This window comes from Lissotriton helveticus, chromosome 2_1, assembly GCF_964261635.1.
Source record: "Lissotriton helveticus chromosome 2_1, aLisHel1.1, whole genome shotgun sequence".
Taxonomy (NCBI): domain Eukaryota; kingdom Metazoa; phylum Chordata; class Amphibia; order Caudata; family Salamandridae; genus Lissotriton; species Lissotriton helveticus.
The window spans coordinates 106,878,305-106,901,940 of NC_136059.1; the positions used below are offsets into that span (position 1 = coordinate 106,878,305).

General features: G+C 46.8%; 1 protein-coding gene and 1 long non-coding RNA gene across 3 annotated transcripts in view; both read right to left on the bottom strand.

The window, feature by feature from the left end:
• Window positions 1-23,636, bottom strand: part of LOC144817764 (C-type lectin domain family 4 member F-like) — a 484,664-nt gene that overhangs the window by 46,848 nt on the left and 414,180 nt on the right. The window lies entirely within an intron of this gene.
• Window positions 1-23,636, bottom strand: part of LOC144817765 (uncharacterized) — a 132,484-nt gene that overhangs the window by 26,645 nt on the left and 82,203 nt on the right. The window contains exon 2 of the long non-coding RNA XR_013606975.1: window positions 1,001-1,129. This is a non-coding gene — a long non-coding RNA (uncharacterized LOC144817765). The remainder of the gene's footprint in view (window positions 1-1,000; window positions 1,130-23,636) is intronic.

The following is a 23,636-nucleotide window of genomic DNA, read 5'->3' on the forward strand; positions in this document are numbered from 1 at the left end:
AAGTAGCCTCCTAACTAGAATGACTAGGTTCTTAAAATGCTAATTACAAACAAATTATTGCCACTTTGCTTAAGAAATACAAAAATGTCACTATCATTGCAGCCTTCCACTCAAACGGAATCAGGGAATCATTGGCTAGAAATTCTCAGTATACAACAAATATCCCTTACTTATGTTTGTAAATCTAAAAATTATCAATGACAGCTGACTTGGACTCCAGTTACACCTCCGAGGTACCCTCCCATCAAAAATCCTTCTACTCTCAGTTCCTAAAAACCTTGCAACACCATTAAAAACCCCACACTGCAGATGCACTCCTCTACTAAATTTCTAACTTAACTGCAGAGACTGTGGGGCATATTATCAAGACAGGCGATAAAATTAGGCGATAATGTGAAGGACATCTAGCATGAGTTTTAATTGGAATTCCGTAGAGCATATTGGCAAGCCCATTATCGCCGCTTTAACCTTCGACGCTCATGACGAGCTGAGCTCGTCATGGAGTTTCCATTGATTTCAATGGAAATTACATGGAATGTCCACGCACACCTTAGCATCCAAGTGGTTAAGCAGCGATACGTTTATTGCCTGTCTTGATAATATGCCCGTGTGAGCTTCCAGTTAAGGAAGGATTAGAACCAAATGCATTCAGTGCTCATACATGTGGAGAAAATACGTGAAAAAAGATAATGATCAATGTTGTCCAGGGATGCTCAGAGTACAGAGGGAACTTGTGAGCATGACTTACATTCACAAAGGATAGACAAAGCATCCTTCAGCATCTGAAGATGAAATACATCTCTACCCCATGAAGTCCTTCAAGGTGTCTGGCAGGATCCCAGAACATTCTATGTCCAAAGAAGCTGATGAAGTTGGTTGGAAACACGTGGTAAATTATTTACCAAGGGTTGAGCTGCGCTTTGCTTTTGGTATATGTTTTATTGATTTAAAAAAATGTAAAAAGAGACAGCTTGAAAATTGGCAATATGTGTTCACTTACACATCACTATCATCACAACAAGGGAGGCAGCCATCAGGAAACTCAGGATGAATGAAACAATGACAAGTCTTCTTGTGACCTTTAAACCATGGTTTGGATGGCCCTGCTGAAAATCCGAGTGACCTTTTCCTGGAGAGAAAATGTTTCAAGTAAAAATTATTATTCTAATAGAATGTTCAGTTCTTACACTTCACTGTAGCTTGGTAATTTAACATGCAGAAAAACTAGATAAGAGGGTGAGTACAGAGGTGATTGCTCAACAATGAGTGTCACTTCACAATGTAAAGCGGCCTAAATGGGACTGCCTATCACATTTTTGGTGGTTAACGACCTCATTTACAAGGAGCTTGCACCGCCATGTGTCAAATTATGACGCCTCGCTGCGTTGTCAGTACTCCATAGTTACAAAGTTTTGTTGCGCTGTGTCAGTTTATACCTCAGTCTGAACAGGCTGCATTGATCACCTGCAACGCAGGCGTTTCCTTTTAATTTATTTCCTAAAACTGACGCTGCATTATTTACGAGTTTTTGTTAAAATGTCGTATCGTCAGCAAGCGATGCACACAGCCTGCAATGCATCACAATTCCGATGCCTCAAAAACCCAGGCATACGAATAACGCATTGGCTGTGGTATAGGTTTCTGACCAGCTGAAATCACTTAAAATACTGCAATAAGTCATTAAATCACATCCTCGCATCTAGTAGTATGACTACACATGTATCAATGTTGTAGCGCCCCTTGAGCAAGTTGGAACATAGGTAAGTCCACACATAAAGTAGGTAACACAGTACCTGTCACTTTACATCACATTTATTATATCTATCACATTAAGGTGTTACTCAACATGTCACACATATTTAGGTATCTTATGCATATGCTGACAATGCCCACTGAAATGTGACACATAGCCATACTTCATACTTGCATGCTGTATCCAGGCCCAATGGTATGGTGTCCCAGGTGACTTTACCACCATTACACTCTTCACACTAGTTCTGACTCATTGGGCTATTTGCGTCAGTTTGAAATGACGCATGGCCCCTGTTTGTGATGCATAGCTGAAGTTGAGCTTGTCATAAGCCCAAATTCAGACTTAAATTGAATAGGCCACACCAAAACTCATGCAATGCATCGCATGCCATTACAACATGGTCATTACCACAACCGCGTTGTTACATTGCATACCATTACAACGCAAGTCGTTACAACGACTTGCTGTAGGTAGAGTGCTGGATTTTGTAATAGTATAACTTACTATTCAAACTCCAGTCTGCACAACAGTAAGGAAGGTGTTGGATTTTAAATCCAACACCTTTTGTCCCCTAGAGAAAGTCGTTGTAACGATTTGCGTTGTAATGGTATGCGACGTAACAATGCGGTCTATGTAATGACTTAATTGTAATGAGATGCGATGTATTGCATGCGTTGTAAACTATGTTTCCCCCTTTCATCAATTTTGCTGCCACTGCATCACTTTCCACTTCAACATCCCTCCCCACCAATGCGTCAATTGTTTTAATGCATGGTTATTCCCTGCTTCTTGGTGCGCTATATCAGAAATACGGCACATCCATGGCCTTACAAAATGGCTTCACGCAGCACAAGTATTTCTGATGCCTCTCTGCATTGTGACAGCAAGGTGTCAGATCTTGTTAATGAGGCACTATGTGTATTAGCGCCAAATGTTGATTAGAATGCAATGTCAAAACACCGAACCTCTCAGATTTGACAGAAAGTAAAATATAATGAGCTATTGTGACATGGCTTTACACCAACTAATGCCAAATGAAATCAGGAGTTAATAAGAGGCAAGCTCAATTCTGCATGATATTCACAGGTGTAATATGTATTTATATACATGCCAAATTGTATAGTGATTAACCCTAGGCGTAGTTCGCCAAGTAGCGCTACGCGTAGCTACACGAAGTGCACTTTGCACTACGCGAGCTACACGTAGCACTACGCAAACTGCATAATACCATGTTCGCACTGTGCAAGATGCCGTTTTCAATGATTGCACAGTGTGGACAAGCATCCGGTATTGTACAATCATTGAACACGGCTTCTTACACAGTGCGAGCTGTAGTTTTTTGCCATTCGAGTAGATTTTTACTCGAGCGGCAGCTTTCTCAACGCGGGCTGGTAGTTTCTCATCGTGAGCGGTCGCGAGCAAATGCGACCACTCGCAAAGAGAAATCTGACCTCCCGGCGTTAGGAATCTAGCCGGGAGGTTTATTTTCCACGATCGGCAACTGGGAACGAGGAAAAAGTCTCGCCGGGATGTCATTTTGCTTGCTCACGGTCGCCAACTTGACGTTGAGGACCGTGAGCTAGCAAAAACTGACCACTGCACTATGCTACGTGTGTTTGCACTGTGCTACATGCGTAGCATAGTGCGAAGTAGCAGAAACTTCGCAAACTACGCAAGCGTAGCGTAGTGCTTTGCCCAGGGTTAATAGTGATGGTAAAATAGTTTTGTCTAATTTAGGAAAAATCACGGTAGAGATATACATTCCTTATTTGGAATACGACTCAAACCCACTTTTCGTGGTATGCTTCATCATAGGGTCCTCCCCACAAACAGAACTATGGCCTATATGCATGAAAGGATTTCGCATTTCTTAACAGTCCAAATCACTATTTCGGGCTGTTAAGAAATGCAAAACTGCCATTCTTCATGTATAAAGGCATATGCGGCATCGCAAAATGCGATTTCTTCCCAATAGAAATCGCATTTTGCAATTAGCAAAATAAGGAATCACAAATAGAAATTTTTTATTTGCAATTTCCTAACCGCATGTCCATAGCATTTCCTAATTGCAACTTGTCGCAAAATGGGCAATTCCATGATGCATTCACACAACCAGTCTCCCACCCACACATTCACTGAGACACCTAATAACTTACTTATGCAGACTGTTGGGCACCAACCGGATCATCCATACAGGCACTCATATACCCACTGATTCACCAACACAGCAAGGCACCTTGTGTGTGTGTGTGTATGTATATATATACAACCACGAACCATGAACCTTGACAAATTGGATGCCCTTCCTAACGGGTCAGGGCTTGCTGGCGATGTCGCCGCCCAAATATTCCACAAGAAGAATCATGCTTCCTTCCAGCATGAAATTCAAGCCCATCCAGTCGAGAGGTAAGTAAAGTAGATTTTAACAGGCAGCTCAGTAGTAATAGCATGACGCGTTTTCAACACAACAGTGTCTTAATCATGTGCAGCTGTGGGGAACAAGTAACTTTGACTTTCGATACACTCCATTAGTAAACAGTGAAGAGGGATGCTTGTATGCACACATCTACTTTAAAAGCGCCAGTCACAACTAAGTTTAGTTTTTTTGTTTTTCAATCTGGGACTGCACAAGTGGTTTCCTTACACAATATTCTTATTAATTTATTTGACAGGTCAATGTTCTGAAGCAGCGTCCGAATTTGTACGGTTTAAGTCCCAGTACTACTTGTTTCTGGATTACAGTGAACAGCATGCAACACAACTGTTTTGCGAAATACAGCATTGCATCCTTCTTATTTAAATTCATAACAATCCAGACTGATACTCGGATGGTGGGTGATTGTATTCACCTTGCGTCTTAGCGGACAGACTTATCAAGGTTTATTCCTGTGCAGTATAGATACTTACATGTTACAGTGTACGCAGTGTATTCCTGGGTGCCACGTGTAGGATTGCAGTGTCCCGGCTGGTGTCAAGACTTGGGATGGTGTTTACTCTACTTTTATTAGACACCAAACGTTAGTTTGGCTGACTTGCCAACTACGTCATGGTCGTTTGACTATTTTGTTCTCTTGACTTGGACACCACCTACTTATGAAACGTTATGCGACGTGGAACCCAGACTTAATTGTCTATTTTGCCTTGAAAAAGACTGAATACTAACAATGTACAGACGAAACACGTGTTGGCTTGGATAAATTGCTGGGTTTTGCCTTATACTAATGAAGGAGATCTGCTTTTATCTGTTGCGGAGAATCCTTGAGAACCTGTGCTGTGTGTTATAAGGACAAGCTTTATTTGCCTTACAACTAGAATCCATGAGAACCTGTGTATTATTAGGACACGCTTTATTCACTTTACCACTAGAAAACCATGACATATATTGTCATATTATGTTCCTACATTAAGGATATGTTCTAATGAAATTGATTGTGACTATCTTAGGGAGTGCTATAACTGTATTTTGAAATTATTTAAAGTCAATTTTGTGTTGAAACGCATCATGCTATTACTACTGAGTTGCGCATTGTAAGTTGGGGGATTAAGCCCCCTTGAATGCTGAGGGTCGCTGGGGTCCAACTAGTCCACCAGGTACCTCCAGTAAGCGCCACAGCGCTGTGTTGCAGAGAGGTGTAAAAAGGGGAAAGGCCTCAAGCCACCTCTCTGCAACTGTGCTCTGTGGCGCTTACTGGAGGTATCTGGTGGGCTTGTTGTTGGCCCCCAGGGGCCCTAAGGATTCAAGGTGACTTCATCCCCTAACTTACAATGCACCAGGGGGTATGTTTGCACAGTGGTGCAAGGAGGGGGAGGGGCCTGACATAACAAGTGTGCAAACATGCCCCCTGGCATGTTGTAAATTGGGGGATTAAGTCCCCTTCAATCCTGAGGGCCAACTAGCCCACCAGGTACCTTCAGTAAGCACCACAGAGCTGCGATGCAGAGAGGTGGTTCGAGGCCAGCCCCCCTTTTTACACCTCTCTGTAACGCAGTCCTAAGGGGCTTACTGGAGGTACCTGGTCGGCTAGTTGGCCCCTAGGGACCCGCAAGATTAAAGGGGTCTTAATCCCCCAAGCTACAACGTGCCAGGGGGCTTGTTTGCACAGTGGTGCAGGGAGGGGGCAGAGCCTAATATAACACATGTGCAAACACGTCATCTAGTGCATTTTAAATTGGGGGATGAAGTCCCCTTCAATTCTGAGGGTCCATGGGGGCCACCTAGCCTACCAGGTACCTCCAGTAAGTGTGTTAGAGCTGCGTTGCAGAGAGGTGGTCCGGGGCCACGCCCCTTTTTACACCACTCTGCAAACGCGGCTCCTGGTGCACTGCTGGTGGGGCGATGAGGTCCACTTGTGTCCAAGCAGCAGTGCACCAGAAGCCGTGTTTGCAGTGTGGTGTAAAAAGGGAGGGTGGTCGTGGACCACCCCTCTGCAATCCAGTGATGTGGTGCTTACAGGAGGTACCTGGTGGGTTAGTTTGGCACCCAGAGACCCTTAGTATCCAAGTGGGTGCATTTACAGAGTGGTGGAGAAAGGGGGCGTGGCCTTTGTCCACCTCTCAGCAATCCCACTGTGTAGGGCTAACTGGAGGTAAGAGGTAGGCTAGTTGGCTCCTAAAGGACTCTCAGCAGTGAAGGAGCCTTCAATCCCCATCCCAGAGCGTGCCAGGGAACGTGTTTGTAGAGTGGTGGGAAGAGGGGGCGTGGCCTACTCTTCGAACTTAGCAATGTTGCTGTGTGGGACTTACTGGAGGTAATAGGAGGGGTAGTTGCCCCCAAGGATGTCCTTGGGGGCGAACTACCCCTCTTGTTACCTCCAGTAAGTCTTGCACAGTGGGATTGCTAAGACACCTTCGGAGGCCATGCCCCCAATCTCCACCATTCTGCAAACGCTCCTCCTGGCAGACTACGGGATGGGGGATGAAGTCAAATATACCCCTGAGGGAGTTTGGGGGCTAAGAAGCCCTACTGGTACCTCCTGTAAGCCCTACACACCGGAATTCCTGAGCGCTGGTCAGAGGCCCAGCACTCTTTCTCCACCATTCTGCAACCGTGACTACTAGTTAAAAAGTGTTTGCAATGTAATAGGTCTCGCATTTGTGAGAATTAGAGCTATTGGTGTTGTAAATGCAAAGTTTTTTACTAATCTTTTTTTGGAGTGGAGTTGATGTACCTTGTGTGTAGTGGAATTATGTGATATGTTGTGCAGCGAAATTATGTGGATAGAAAGTATGTGGTATTTAGTGTATAGGAATTATGTAGAGTGGGATTATGTGTTATGGAGAGTAAGTATGTGGTATTGTAGTCTGTGTTGTGGAGTGGTAACCTCGGGTTTAGTCTTCCTCATTTCCATAGAAGCTCAACTATGAACTCAGTGAGACAAAAAAAGATGGAATCACTGAGGAGCACTTGTGACCTTGTTAGAGGTATGAGCAGGGCCACTGGAATTATATGACTGTTTGGCTGCACCGACTTTCGCACAATTAAACATTTTCTGCATTAGCCACATAATTGATCATCTGCACCCTAATCTGCAGATTTGAACAAAAAAAGTCTTGTTTCTAGCTGAAACGGATCAAACGTTACCAAAAATGCAGCAACAAGTGTTAAAGTGTGGTGGAAGGCCCTTTGCAAACCTAGAATGGTCACCTGTTACTTACTGCTAAATGTGGGTGTTAAATTGGTACTAATGGTGTGCAAGCCACTCTTCCTTCCCTCTGCGCCTCTCTTGCCTCTTTCTGCATTTCTATTGCTTCTTTCTGCATGTTTCTTTCTTTTTCTGCACTTCTCTTGACCTCATTCTGCAAATCTCTTGTACTTTCTGCACCCCTCTTTCCGCACGTTTGTTGCCTCTTTCTGCACCTCATTTGCTTCTTTTTGCACCTCTGTTGTCTCTTTCTGCACTCGTCTTCCCTCTTTCTGTACCTTTCCTGCCTGTTTTTGCCTCTCACTTGCCTCTTTCTGAACTTTTCGTGCTTCTTTCTACACACCTCATGCTTCTTTCAGCAATTCCTTGCCTTTTTGTGCACTTTTCTTGCCTGTTTCAGCACTTCTCTTGCCTCTTTCTCCACACCTGTTGCTTCATTTTACACTTTCCATGCTTCTTTTTGCACCCGTCTTGCTTCTTTTTGCACCCCTGTTGTCTCTTCATGTACCTCTTTTGCCTCTTTCTGTACTTTTCTTGCCTTTTCCTGCACTTCTCCTGCCTGTTTCTGCACTTCTCTTGCCTTTTTCTGTACCCCTGTTGCTTCATTCTCTACTTTCCATGCACTTTTATGTACCTGTCTTGCTTCTTTCTGTACCCCTGCTGCCTCCTTCTTTACATCTCTTGCCTCTTTGTGCACCCATCCTACCTTTTTCTGCACCCCTCTTGCCTTACTCTCCATCCCTCTTCCCTCTTTCTGCACATCTTTTGGTTCCATCAGCACTGCTCTTGCTTCTATCTGCACCTTATTTGCCTCTTTCTGCACTTCTCTTGCTTCTTTCCACACCGCTGTTGCATCTTTCAGAAATTTTCTTGCCTCTTTTTGTACTTCTCTTCCGTCTTTCTGCACCCTTCCTGCCTCTTTCCGTAGCTCTCTTGCCTCTTTGTGCACCTCACCTACCCCTTTCTGCACCCCTTTTGCCTCTTTTTACACCTTTGTTTGCTCTTTCTGCACTGCTTTTGCTTCTTTCTGCACCCCACTTGCCTCTTTCTGCACTTCACTTGCTTTTTTCTGCACCTCTCTTGCCTCCTTCTGCACCTCTTAGTTAGACGTAGTTTTAATCCCTCTGCCCTATTATGTACTAGGGCCATATAGGGGAGGTCATGCCAATCACAGGGGTACCCCAACCCATGGTGTACCCTAGTGTAAGTGTTTTCATTGTATTCTAAGTGTCTTTCAGCATAGCACTAGCTGCAGGCGTGGTTAGTCCCAGTCAGATATCACCAGTACCTGTCATCAAAAAGTTGGGGGCACAGGACGACTTTGCGACAGGGCCTCTTTCTGCTTCTCTGTTGGTTCTTTTTGCACATCTCTTGTTTCTTTCTGCACCTTTCTTCGGCTTTCTGCACATGTCCTGCCTTTGTAGGCACTGTTAGAAATTAGTATTTAAAAAACCTTTGATATTCACTAAAAAACACAGGTTTCCGGGACGTTATAGTTAGAAATTAGCATTTAAAAAACATTTGAAATTCACTGAAAAAACCCATAGGTTTCTGAGACATTATAGTTAGAAATTAGCATTTAAAGAACCTTAGAAATTCACTGAAAAAAAACGGATTCAGGGACATTACAGTTAGGAATTAGCATTTTAAAAAACTTAGAAATTCACTGAAAAAACCACAGGTTTCAGGGACTTTATTGTTAGGCTGACATTTTACCCATACAAATCCAGAGAAATTCAGCCTTTATAGTAAGCTGAGCTAACTATAACTATAACTCGCACCCCTGCAATGCACTGCTGATGACATTACATATTACATCACTCATGACTTGGTCAGTGACATCACTGATGACATCTCAAATGACATCACTAATGACATCATCCAGCAACTGAGTGTTTCATTGAAGAATGAGTAGGTATATGAGTGTCTGAATGGATGATTTAGTGGGTGCGTGACTGACTGCATAAGTGAGTGATTAAATGTGTTTTAGTGAATGCATGGGTGAATGACTAATCTGTGTGAATGTTTGTATCAGTCTATTAGTTGGTGTATAAGTGGCTGCATGGGTTAGTGAGTAGCTACATAGTGTCTATATGGATTAATGGTTGGTTGTCTGAGTCCCTCTATGGGTACCTGAGTGTCTGTGTGGGAATGTGTGTAGGTGATTCACCGGGTGTATAGGTTCATTAGTCCGTCAGCCAGGGGCTGTATGGGTCAGTGAGTGTGGGCATGGCTGTTTTGGTGAGTGAATGGATATCTCAGTGGTATATGTGTGAACATCTACATACGTGAAAGGCACTATATGTGAGTGTTGGAGTATATAAGTGACTCTATATGAGAGTGAGTGATTGTGAGAGTTATGTTATGTTATGGTAAATGAAGCTTGTATAGCGCACTGACACCGAAGGTTTCCTGGCGCTTGGAGACAGAGTGAGTGAGGGTAAGGCAGGGGTGACGGAGTTTAACCAAGGGGGGGAAGAGGTGAGTTTTGAGCGATTTTCTGTAATTAAGAAGGGAAGGGCTGGATTTGATGGAAAGAGGGAGGGGATTCCAGAGACCGGGAGCCAGGTGGGAAAGCGACGGCCACCGAATTTCTTGGTTTTAGCTTCGGAGGTGACTAGCAGATGAAGATAAGCTGATCGGAGGTTGCGCGTTAGTTGATGTGGGATGATTAGAGATTTGAGAAACGCGGGACCGGTGCAGTGGAGGGCTTTGAATGTAAGGCAGCCCACCTTGAAGGCTGCCCTTTGACCTATTGGTAGCCAGTGCAGTCTATGATGCAGGGGTTTTGCCAATTGCCATTTAGGAGTTTTATGGATGAGGAGGGCCGCCTGGTTCTGAACAACCTGAAGGCGGTGCAGCAGTGATTGTGGGAGACCGTAGTAAAGGGAGTTGGAAAAGTCCAAACGGGATAGTACCAGAGAGATGACAACCTGGGTTAGTGCGGCGGGTGGCAGTAGGTGGCTGATTTTGCGGATCTTCCGGAGCTGGTGGATACAGGAGATGACAGCACCCACTTGAGCTTTGAGGGATAGTTCGGTGTCGATAATCACACCTAGACTTTTCACTGATTTGACCGGGACTGGGGGGGGACCTAGCTCAGAGGGCCAGAACTGCTGGCCCCAGTGAGCAAGGCTGGATCCAGGGAGAAGGAGCTCGGTTTTCCCAGGATTTAGCTTCAGTTGATTCAGGTTCATCCAGTGTTGGATGTGGATCATGACGGTGTGAAAAGTGTTAATGGCATTAGGGGAATTGAGTGGGAAGACAATCTGCAAGTCATCGGCGTAGTTGTATACAATAATGTCTCAGTTCTGAAGTGAGTGAATCAGGGACCGGAGGTACAGGTTGAACAGCAGTGGCGAGAGGGAGGAGCCTTGGGGACTCCACAGGTCGTGGGAGTTTTTGCCGCTGTATAAGGGCCCAGACGAACGGCCTGTGTTCTTCCAGTCAGGAAGGACTCGATCCACTTAAGAGCAGTACCCTGGATGCCTGCCTGCCCGACACGGTGGAGGAGGATGTTATGGTCCACCGTGTCGAACGCGGCCGACAGATCCAGGAGTACGAGGGCTTGGGGAATCGCCACATCCGCGTTACTCCTCAGTGTGTCCAGGACTGTCAGAATGACGGCCTCAGTAGAGTGGGCAGGTCTGAAGCCGGCTTGGTTGGGCTCAAGGTGGCAGGAGGTTTCAATAAAATTTGAAAGGCATCGAGTGACCTGGGCCTCCATTAATTTGGAAAAATAAGGGAGGAGGGAGATGGGGCGATAATTGGATGGTTCCGCGGGGTCAGCGCCAGGTTTCTTGAGGAGGGGCACTAGGATGGCCTCTTTGAGAGATCTAGGGACAGTACCGCTGCTGAGTGAGCCATTCAGCAGGGGTAAGATGCAGTCGGGTAGATTGAGGCAGATATTCCGCAAGACCGATGGCGGACAGCAGTCATTTGGGGAGCCTGATTTGACCCGGGTAGCGAGTTCCGCTAACTAAGTGGGGTTGAGGGCAAGGAATGTAGTGAGGGTCAGGGGGTTATTAGGAGAGGTGTCCGAGGGATGTGACTGGTGTGGAGGGGGGATAGAGTTCTTGATTTTTATGATCTTTTCCACAAAAAAGAGGTTGAGAGCATCGCATGTCTCTTGGGTGGGGGTCTGGGCTGGGAGGGTTCTGTCGTCTGTGGTGAGTTCATTCATGATTTTGAACACCTCTTTTGATTTGTTGAACGCTGACGAGAGCCTATTGGAGAAGTGTTCCGATTTGGCTAGGGTGATGGCAGTTTTGTAGTCTCTGCGCGCAGCCGTGTAAGACAGTCTGGCTGAGTAGGAGTAATCACGTCTCCAGATCCGTTCCAGCTGGCACACTTTCCGTTTGTGTTGCTTAAGGTCATCAGAGAACCATCTGTGGGAGTTGTGATGCCTAGTACGGGGGAATTTAGTTAGGGGGGCGAACTGGTCACTGGTCGTCTTCAGCCAGGAGCCGATGTCACTTTCTATTGCGTCGATGTTGTCTGTGGGGTTGATGACTGGGCGGGTGTCGGCCAGGGTCGCGAGAAAGCCCTGGGAATCATATGTGCTCCATTTTCGTGAGGAGCCACCAGCCATCAAAGGGGCATGAGTCCTGCCGACGACAGTGATGGTGGTGTCGACTAGGTAATGGTCTGACCATACGCAAGGGGATATAACTGGCTGGGACAGAGCCAGATTATGGGTCCAGATCTGGTCGAGGATATGGCCCTTGATGTGAGTGGGTGAAGTGACCTGTTGGGTCAAATTCAAGCTATTGAGAGTTTTGAAGAGCTCGATAGCATGAGGACCGGCGTTGGTGTCATTGAACCAGTAGTTCAAGTCGCCGAAAAGGGCGAGACTAGAGTGCTGTGTTAATAGATCGGACAGCTGTTCACTCAGGATGGGGAGAAGGATGGCATAGGGTGTGGGGGCCGGTATAAGAGGAGGATCGTGAGGGCACCAGGGTCAGTTTCTAGGCTAATAAGCAAGTTGTCCACCTCAGGGAGGGGGAGGGAGTATGAAGAGATAGAGTTCAGGCGCTTAGATATGATAGCTGCCACCCCACCCCCGGGCCGGTCACCAGGGGGGTCGGCGTGGAGAATGTAGTAATCAGGGGGGAGGGCCGCCAGAATATCTGGGTGAGACTCTGTAGTTAGCCATGTTTCCGTGAGCAGAAGTATGTCGGGATTGTTAGTGGGCAGCAGGATGTAGATGTCGTCGTGGTGTTTTACTAGAGAGCGGATGTTCAGATATGTCACCCTGATGGAAGTGTCGCTCACGTCGGTTTAGCTGAAGGTTTGCGTCCGCAGAAAGAATGAGGGGCAGGGCGCATAAGACCGGCTGTGTGTATGTGCCTGATGGTGTTAGGGGACGGCGGGGCGTAAGGATGCTGCACCTCTCTAAGGGATTGTGACGAGTATGAAATGGTATGGCCGACATGGCTGGCCCTAGGGCCGGGCCTGGCGGGGACGGGCGCAGACAGACTTACCTTAGGCGCACCTTCGGCGCGCATCCGGCGCGCCCGCTGCGCTTCCGGGGAGGGGGGGACATTTTATAGTGGTGGTCAGGGTAAGAGGGCCGAGCAATTGGTCTGCTCGCCCTCTGACTCACCCAAGATGGCGGACGAAGATAGTGGGAGCAGCGCCTAATCGGATGCTTGAGGGATTTCGAAGTGAGCGCGAGCGTGGGCTATCAGGTAGGGAGTGCCCAGGGAGCTGATTGTGCTAAAATCCACAATATTTAAAAATTTTTAAAAATAAGCGTCACACACGAAAATATGATTTTCAAAATGCTAAGCGTCCCCGGCTTTCCGCCTCAAGGACCTTACTCTCAGTCAATTTCTCAGGAATGGGGCCACAGGGCGCACAGCGCTTCTGTAGTGGTGGTCAGGGTGGGAGGGCCGAGCAATTGGTCTGCTCGCCCTCTGACTCACCCAAGATGGCGGACGAAGTTAGTGGAAGCAGCGCCTAATCGGCTGCTTGAGGGATTTCGAGGTGAGCGCGAGCGTGGGCTATCAGGTAGGGAGTGCCCAGGGAGCTGATTGTGCTAAAATCCACAATATTTACAATTTTTTAAAAATAAGCGTCACACACTAAAATACGATTTTCAAAATGCTAAGCGTCCCCGGCTTTCCGCCTCAAGGACCTTACTCTCAGTCAATTTCTCAGGAATGGGGCCACAGGGTGCACAGCGTTTTTGTAGTGGTGGTCAGGGTGGGAGGGCCGAGCAATTGGTCTGCTCGCCCTCTGACTCACCCAAGATGGCGGACGAAGTTAGTGGGAGCAGCGCCTAATCGGCTGCTTGAGGGATTTCGAGGTGAGCGCGAGCGTGGGCTATCAGGTAGAGAGTGCCCAGGGAGCTGATTGTGCTAAAATCCACAATATTTACAATTTTTTAAAAATAAGCGTCACACACGAAAATACGATTTTTAAAATGCTAAGCGTCCTCGGCTTTCCGCCTCAAGGACCTTACTCTCAGTCAATTTCTCAGGAGAGTGGCTGCAGGGATGAGTGTGTGCTTGTGTCAGTGATTGTATAACAGAGGTGTTAGTATCCGTATGAATAAGTGAGATGGTGTTTGTATAACAAGGATTGACTGTGTGTGACTGACCTATGAAACAGTGAGTGGGTATGTACTAACTGGTATTGGTGTATCTATGGTTTTGAGAATGGCAGTCTGTATTTTAGAGTAGGTGTATGAAAAGGAACATTAGGGTGTGAGGAAGTGCATCAGAGATTAAGTGGATGAAGTCATGAGTGATGTCATTTGAGATGTCATCAGTAAAGTCACTGACCATGTCATGAGTGATGTAATATGTGACATCATCAGCAGTGCATTGCAGGGGTGCAGATTATAATTAGATCAACTAACTATAACAGATGAATTTCTCTGGTTTTGTAAGTGTGAAATGTCAGCCTAACTATAACGTACCTGAAACCTGTGTATTTTTCAGTGCATTTCTAAGGTCTTTTAAATGTTAATATCTAACTATAACATCCCTGAAACCTGTGTTTTTTCTCAGTGAATTGCTAAGGTTTTTCAAATGCTAATTTCGAACTATGTCTAAATAGGTTAGACGTGCAGAAAAAGGAAGAAATGCGCAGAAAGAAGCAACAGAAGTGCAGAAAGAGGCAAGAGAGATGCATAAAGAGGAAGAAACATGCAGAGAGAAGCAAGAGAAGTGCAGAAAGAAGCAACAGAGGTGCAGAAAGAGGCCTACTTCAACTGTACCTTTCTACAGACTCATACAAAGTAGCCTAATCACTAATCCTACTCCCAGGATGTCTTAAACCTCACATTTCTTTTAAAGGTTCACTATTCATCGACTGCTCAGAATGTTAGGCCTACCAAATGCAAAACAGCAGTCCTAACACTATCACTGTTGTAAGTCTCACCACGCTTGTGAAGGTATGTACGCGTGTGTATGTGCTTTCACCTAGTGACATTTCATATAAAAAATAAACATACATATACTTGAATACCTTGAATACCTGTGTTTCAAACAGCATGCTCTGTAAATTTGTGTACAAGTTGTATGCATTTCATTAGGCTCATAATACCTGCCACATGAATATTCAATAGTATATTTGAGGGCCTCTAAAATACCTACATACGTAGACATGTCTGACTATGCAACCGAATGACAGAGCAGAACTGAAAATATATTTCCACCTATAGGAGAAGCTACCAGATTTTTAAGCTATCGTCTTCAGATTCATAAGGCATGTGAGAATACATGTATAAGTAGACATATACCTCTGGCACGAGAGCATGCAGACTTTTAAACTTGACAGCTTGCACGTCCCATTTGAGTACTGAAAGAGGTGAGAGAAGTACAGAAAGAGGCAAGAGAAGTAGCGAAAGAGGCAAGAGAAGTACAGAAAAAAATAAGAGATGTGCAGAAAGAGGCAAGAGAAGTGCAGAAAGAGGCAAAGGAGGTGCTGAAAGAGGCAAGAGAGGTGCAGAAAAGGGGGAAGAGGGATGCAGAAAGAGGGAACAAAGGTGCAGAAAGAAGCAAGAGAGGTGCAGAAAGAAGCACGAGAATTGCAGAAAGAAGCAACAGAGGTGCAGAAAGAGGCAAGAGAAGTGCAGAAAGAGGCAAGAGAGGTACAGAAACAGGCAAGAGAGGTGCAGAATGAGGGAACAGGGTACAGAAAGAGGCAATACAAATGCATAAAGAAGCCACGGAGGTGCACAAAGAGATAAGAAAAGTGCAGAAAGAGGCAAGAAAGTGCAGAAAGGGGCAAGAAAGATTCAGAAAGAAGCAAGAATATGCAAAAAGAGGCAAGAGAGGTACAGAAAGATAGAAGAGGGGTTCAGAATGAGAGAAGAGTGGTGCAGAAAGAGGAAAGACCAGTGGAGAAAGAGGCAGGGGGGGTGCTGAAATAGGCAAGAGAGGTACAGAAAGAGGGAAGAGGGGTGCCAAAAAGGCAACAGGGGTACAGAAAGCAGCAACAGAGATATAGAAATATGCAAGAGACGGGCAGAAAGAAGCAAGAGAGATATAGAATGAATCAAGGGAGGTACAGAAAGAGGCATGAGAAGTGCAGAAAGAAGCAAGAGAACTGCACAAAGAGGCATAAAAGGTGCAAACAGAAGCAAGAGAACAGCACAAAGAGGAGGAAGGGTGCAGAAGGAGGCAAGAAAGGTGCAGAAAGAACAAGAGGGGTGTCTCTGAAGTCGCTGTGCGTGTGACCTGCGGACTTCTCTTTGCCTGCTCCTGAGACCTGGCTGGACCCTAACGCTGTGCCCTGAAGCGGGATCTCAGTGGTGTGCTGTGCTGACGGCGGGACTGCGATCTTCATGATCCCCTGCGGCCCGATACCAGCCGCACCTGTGAGCTATTCCCGCCCCCCCTTCCGCCCGCTCATCGGCTATAAGATCACGCCCCCGACGCGCATCACGGAACGTGCGCGGGACGGCGCCGGGCAAGGCCCGTTTCTGCCCGTTCCTGACCGATCAGGACCGGACCGGCCCACCCCCCTTGGTTCTGGGACCGCTGTACCAATATTACCTCCGAACTATGTCAGGACGCGAACTAAGAAGTATGTCTACGCTTGTTGGGGGCTCTTCTGTTGGAGACATGGATTTTTTTTAAATTAGAGCAAACTCCCTAATTGACAAGGAGAGGACATTTATGGAAAAACGCATGTCACTTGAAATTTCCTCAACTAAAAGATCTTCCCTGGGAGCAATTGCCAATGCTAAAACGCCGGACAGGGTCCCGGATACGGCCACTACAGTGTCCTCTGTACCAGAACAAGACATTACCCCTGGAGTGGATGGGCATGATTTTCAGGACTTGGATATTCTGGTCAATGAAATTTTGCCCGAAATTGACTTAATTCTTGTTAACCATGAGACTACTCCCTCTGAAACTGCGGCTGCTATTAATAGCACTCTGTGCCAAGGGCCTAAAGAAGGGGCTATCCTCTAAAAGGAAACGGGTTTATTATAAGAAAGATGGGAGTAAAGCTAAAATAGCCAAGCAATGGTATCAACCCTGGTGGGCCTATTACGGGGAGGCAATTATCTGCAAATGGGATGGTGGATTTAACTTTGCCCCCCTCCGCCGCCCTATTGCAAACCCAGCTCAGGTCCGAGTTGTCCATTGAAAGCCTGGGAGCGTTATTTAAATCCATCTTATACCCCTTAGAAGACAAAATGGAACAAATTGAACTTAGACTGGCTCATATTGAGAAAGCAACATCTGCCTTTGTAGCAAACTCAAAGTTGGCCAATAAACCGGGTGTAATTGTGATCCCTGATTGCCAACCAGGGGGGGTGCCACCTCTTGTAGATTCCATAGCCCCCACCATTAGCGGCAGACTACCTGGTCCACCAGGGCCTAACCCGGTTTGTCAGGCTCCCCCCACGCAGTTTCCTGCCCCCTTGCCTGGTGGTAGTGATAGTTCTGGGATGGTAGACAGCGGTAAGCTTGTACCGCATGCATTGGTAAAAGAGTGTAGTGCCAGTAGACCCCGGCTACCAGATTTTCCACCAGAAGCTAACCGTTATATGGTGGTTTTGGCAGGCGCTCCTGCCCTATATGAGGGCGAAGGTGAATCCCATGGCTCCCTAAAAAATAAGGTTGTTAATTGGTTACATTGGAACAGACCCCTTCCGGACCACCTATCTAATGAGATCATAATGATAAGAAGGTTGCCTTGGGTGGGTAAGTCAGTAAAAACTATAAACGAGGACTGTATAACAGTAAACTTTAGGGACCCCAGAACCATCTCCCATATTTGTGCTGGTTTTAACAGGTCACTGGATTCTGCTATCCAGACCCTGCCGTTGTCTTTTTTTTACACCCCAAATCGCATGGCCTATGGGAGAGAAACTGATGATTGGACAAGGGTCGACCGTAGGGGGAGAAGCAGGAGATTTGACGGTAGATCAGATACTATGCCAATCTATGTTCCCTTTTGTGATGATAACCGCTTTAGCTGCCTTGGTGCAGTAGACTGACTACCCCCTGTCGTATTGATGTCATCTATGGGGGGAAGTCCAGACCTGAATATAGAAGTTTTGGCGGGGAGCATTAAACAAACAGAGTATGACCCTGTGGAGTGTATGCCAACGGCTTTTGACCCACTAGGTACAATTCACCAGATACCCACCATCCCCCCATGTAATAAGCAATCCTATAGTCTGGAGGCCCCAAAGAAAACGACATGCCTTCAGTCGTCTATGGGGGAGAACATAGTATTGGATAAGGGAGGACACGGTACTGGGTACAAACTAGTGAGTTGGAATATTGCTGGTTGGCGGAGCAAGGAAGAGTTACTGGGCTGGAGGGAGTACGTAACAAACTTTGATATTCTCTGTCTACAGGAGACATGGTCAATGGAAGAGATCCATTTTGATGGGTATGCCTCTTTTAACTGCTTGGCGCAGGGATCAACCATGGGAAGGGCTAAAGGTGGGCTGGTGATATTATTGTCTGTGAGCTTGCCGGTAAAGGTCAAATCCCATATAACTATTGGATTCCACTCACAAATGCTCTGGCTGCAGCAAAGCGGGGGCCGTAATGTTCTGTTAATCAACCACTACAACAACGTGTTTGATTCCTCTAGCTTCTCAGTAATTAACGATCTTGAGACTGCAGTAGACAAACTATGTGGGGTCAACCCTGTCCATTTTGACTTTATCTGGGGGGGGGACTTTAATATCTCCATGTGCCCCTTCTCTTTTACGAATGCCTGTGGGTTTAACGGGGACAAAGGGGAGGACCGGGCTCATTTTATTCACACCCCCCATGGAGAATCACTTAATACCCTAATGCTCAAACTGGGACTGTTAATCCTTGTGCCCGCAAACGATAGGGAGGGCAACCCCGTCCCGACCTTTGTAGGGAGGAATTCAGCCACTGTCATAGACCACTTAATGGTCTCTGTGAATATCAGTTTTCTCTGCGCTGTCCCGAAAGTCGCAGAAGTGGCCCTTAGTGATCACAATGGCATTACTATGTCTACATCCGTCTGAGGGAAGAAGGTTCAAGCCCCCCGAAGGATTGTTGATGAAATAACCCCATGTAGGCCAAATGGCTGCAGGATCAAATGGTGCAGGGACAACTCAGAGAAGTTGCTGATTCAAATCGTGGCTGCGAGTCTCCAAGAGCTGCAGCGTTGCCTGGATGTTAATACAGGCGCTGTATGCATCCTTGCTGACTTTGTGAAAATAAACGAGTTAACTAAAAAGATTTTAACTATTGACAAGGTCAGGAGGTCAGGGGGCACTGTGGGTTGGTTCGACGGGGCCTGTACAAAGTCCTTACAAGAACTAAAGAAAGCACTTTCTAGCCGTCCCAGGGACAAGAGAGCCGTTAAATCCCTAAGGGCAAACTATAAAGACAATCTGAGACGCAGGAAGCAAGTGCTACGGGAGGAAGCTTGGGACAGTCTCTCTAAAGCAGCAGAGCTCCAGGATAGCAAGCTTTTCTGGAACACCGTGAATAGCCCCTTCCTTTTACATACGGAGGAGTTCCCAGTATTATCTGCCCAGGTTAGCGAGGAAAACTGGGTCGCCTTTTTTAGTAGTATTTTTAACCCGGGAGGGGAAGCCCTTTTATGTTCAAGGGCCGTAGCCTGCGGCCCATACCTCCCTATCAGTATTACAATCCCAGAGGTGGTTAACGCTATTCAGAAAAGCAAAGGAGGGAAGGCCCCTGGGCCTGACGGGGTGCCGATAGATCTCTATAAAGCAGATACTCTGTTATGGGGCCCCCTTTTGACCAAGGTTTTCAATCCGGCAGTCATGGAAAGCACCCATCCAACACGGGGTGAGTCTATAATCATACCAATTTACAAGAAAGGAGATAGAGGCGAGGCCAAGAACTACCGGCCTATCTCCCTTTTAGACTCGTCCCAAAAAATAATGAGTAGGGTGCTTTTGTTGCGACTGGAGGAGTGGGCAGAGGTTAATGGCATCCTTGCAGATTCCCAATTTGGGTTTCGTAAGGGCCTTGGTACCATCGAGCAGTGTGTTAACCTAGACCAGATCAGATTTGGCCAAGCGGGGGGAATGTACCAATAACATCAAGGTCAATTCAGGTATTAGGCAAGGGTGTGTCCTTGCCCCTTTACTTTTTTCCCTTTTTATTAATGCCATGGATTCCGAGCTAAGATCAGTTATCGCTGATGCACCAATTGTTGAGGGTCAATCGATTCCCGTACTGCTATATGCAGACGACACAGTCTTATTATCTAGAACACCGGTCGGTCTGCAGAGACTAATGGACACATTTTTTGACTTCATTAAGGGGAGGGAATTAAAAATTAATAACTCCAAAACCTTTATTATGGCTTGTGGGAAGAAGGTTAGGAAACTGAGATCATTTCAGTTCGAGGAGCAAAAAATCCAAGTGGTAGATAAATTCTGCTATTTGGGCATCACTTTTAACAGTAAGGGCACTTGGGCACAGGAAATGCTTAATGTCAAGGCTAAGATGGGCAGAGGTATCTTCGGTGTTTTTAAATTTGCTTCTAAATTGGGAAATCGACGGATATGGGACATGTTACATATCTATCGTCTTAGATGTGCCTCAGTGGCACTTTATGGTTCAGGTGTTTGGGGACACTGTGGTCATGGAGATCTGCAAGTGCAGGAAAACAACTTTCTAAAGAGACTTCTCTGTCTTCCAACCTCTGCCTCTACCGGGCTAGTTCACCAAGAGGTTGGGTTGGAATTCTTGACTGATCTCATAGGTTTAAGACCACTAATGCCCTGGTGGACTGCCCGGTGGTGGGGTGGCACCCATCATATCTAAGCACCTGAACTCCATCTCCTCTCAATCCCTCCCCATCCCTGAGGTGGATAACTTACTTATCAGCGTGGGAACTGACTCTGGCGCTCTCACTCTCCTCCTCTTATACCGGCCTCCTTATCTTATGCCATCCTTCTCCACCATCATGAGCGAACTGCTGGCCAATCTGTAAACGTTGCACTCCAGCTTCGCCCTTTTCGGTGACCTAAACTATTGGTTCAATGACCCTAACGCCGGCCCCCATGCCATAGAGCTTTTTGAGGTTCTTAACAGTCTGAACCTTACCCAACAGGTCACCCAATCCACCCATAATAAGGGCCATATTCTGGACCAGATCTGGACCTATAATCTTGCTTTATCCTCGCCAGATATATCCCCCTGTGTATGGTCCGACCTAGTTGACACCACCATCACGGTCGTCGGCCAGATTCCGGCTCCTCTGATGGCTGGTGGCTCTTCACGAAAATGGAGTGCATATGACTCCCAGGGCTTCCTCAAGGCCCTGGCCGACACCCGCCCAGTTCATAACGCTTCAGATAACGTCGACGGAATTGAACGCGACATTGGATTCTGGCTGAGGTCGGCCAGCAACCTTTTTGCCCCCCTGATCAAATTCCCCTGCACTAGGCACCATAACTCCCATACCTGGTTTTCTGATGACCTTAAGCATCATAAATTAAAAACACGTCAGCTAGAACGTATCTGGAGACGCGACTACTCCGACTCAGCCAGACAGTCCTACTTGGCCGCGCGTAAAGAATACAAAGCCGCCATCGGCCTAGCCAAAATGGAACACTTTTCCAACAGAATCTCTTCAGCAGTCGACAAATCTAAGGAGGTGTTCAGAGTCATGAACGAACTCACGACAGATGACAAAACCCTCCCAGCCCAGACCCCCACTCAAGAGGCATGCGATACTCTCAACTCCTTTTTTGTGGAGAAAATCATAAAAATTAAACATTTCGATCCCTTCCCCTCCTCAGCCATTTCCATTGGACACTTCCTCCAACAATCCCTCGACTCTCACTACCTTCCCTGCCCTAAACCCCATTTCACTAGCGGAACTCGCAGAAAGAAACACGAGAATTGCAGAAAGAAGCAACAGAGGTGCAGAAAGAGACAAGAGAAGTGCAGAAAGAGGCAAGAGAGGTACAGAAACAGGCAAGAGAGGTGCAGAATGAGGGAACAGGGTACAGAAAGAGGCAATAAAAATGCAAAAAGAAGCAACAGAGGTGCACAAAGAGATAAGAAAAGTGCAGAAAGAGGCAAGAAAGTGCAGAAAGGGGCAAGAAAGATGCAGAAAGAAGCAAGAATATGCAAAAAGAGGCAAGAGAGGTACAGAAAGATAGAAGAGGGGTTCAGAATGAGAGAAGAGTGGTGCAGAAAGAGGAAAGACCAGTGGAGAAAGAGGCAGGGGGGGTGCTGAAAGAGGCAAGAGAGGTACAGAAAGAGGGAAGAGGGGTGCCAAAAAGGCAACAGGGGTACAGAAAGCAGCAACAGAGATATAGAAATATGCAAGAGACGGGCAGAAAGAAGCAAGAGAGATATAGAATGAATCAAGGGAGGTACAGAAAGAGGCATGAGAAGTGCAGAAAGAAGCAAGAGAACTGCACAAAGAGGCATAAAAGGTGCAAACAGAAGCAAGAGAACAGCACAAAGAGGAGGAAGGGTGCAGAAGGAGGCAAGAGAGGTGCAGAAAGAACAAGAGGGGTGTCTCTGAAGTCGCTGTGCGTGTGACCTGCGGACTTCTCTTTGCCTGCTCCTGAGCCCTGGCTGGACCCTAACGCTGTGCCCTGAAGCGGGATCTCTGTGGTGTGCTGTGCTGACGGTGGGACTGCGAGCTCCAGGATCCTCTGCGGCCCGATACCAGCCGCACCTGTGAGCTCTTTCCGCCCCCCCTCCGCCCGCACTGAGGGTTGGGCTGATAAGCGACTCGAGTCTCCCGCTCCACGGGTGTCTCTGAAGTCGCTGTGCGTGTGACCTGCGGACTTCTCTCTGCCTGCTCCTGAGACCTGGCTGGACCCTAACGCTGTGCCCTGAAGCGGGATCTCTGTGGTGTGCTGTGCTGACGGCGGGACTGCGATCTTCAGGATCCTCTGCGGCCCGATACCAGCCGCACCTGTGAGCTCTTCCCGCCCCCCCCTCAGCCCGCTCATCGGCTATAAGATCACGCCCCCCGATGCGCATCACGGAACACGCGCGGGACGGCGCCGGGCAAAGCCCGTTTCTGCCCGTTCCTGACCGATCAGGACCGGACCGGCCCACCCCCCTTGGTTCTGGGACCGCAGTACCAATATTAACTCCGAACTATGTCAGGACGCGAACTAAGAAGTATGACTACGCTTGTTGGGGGCTCTTCTGCGGGAGGCATGGAACATTTTTTAATTAGAGCAAACTCCCTAATTGACAAGGAGATGTCATTTTTGGAAAAACGCATGTCACTTGAAATTTCCACAACTAAAAGATCTTCCCTGGGAGCAATTGCCAATGCTAAAACGCCGGACAGGGTCCCTGATACGGCCACTACAGTGTCCTCTGTATCAGAACAAGACATTACCCCTGGAGTGGATGGGCATGATTTTCAGGACTTGGATATTCTGGTCAATGAAATTTTGCCCGAAATTGACTTAATTCTTGTTAACCATGAGACTACTCCCTCTGAAACTGCGGCTACTATTAATAGTACTCTGTGCCAAGGGCCTAAAGAAGGGGCTATCCCTAAAAGGAAATGGGATTATAATAAGAAAGATGGGAGTAAAGCTAAAATAGCCAAGCGATGGTATCAACCCTGGTGGGCCTATTACGGGGAGGCAATTATCTGCAAATGGGATGGTGGATTTAACTTTGCCCCCCTCCGCCGCCCTTTTGCAAACCCAGCTCAGGTCCGAGTTGTCCATTGAAAGTCTGGGAGCGTTATTTAAATCCATCTTATACCCCTTAGAAGCCAAAATGAAACAAATTGAACTTAGACTGGCTCAT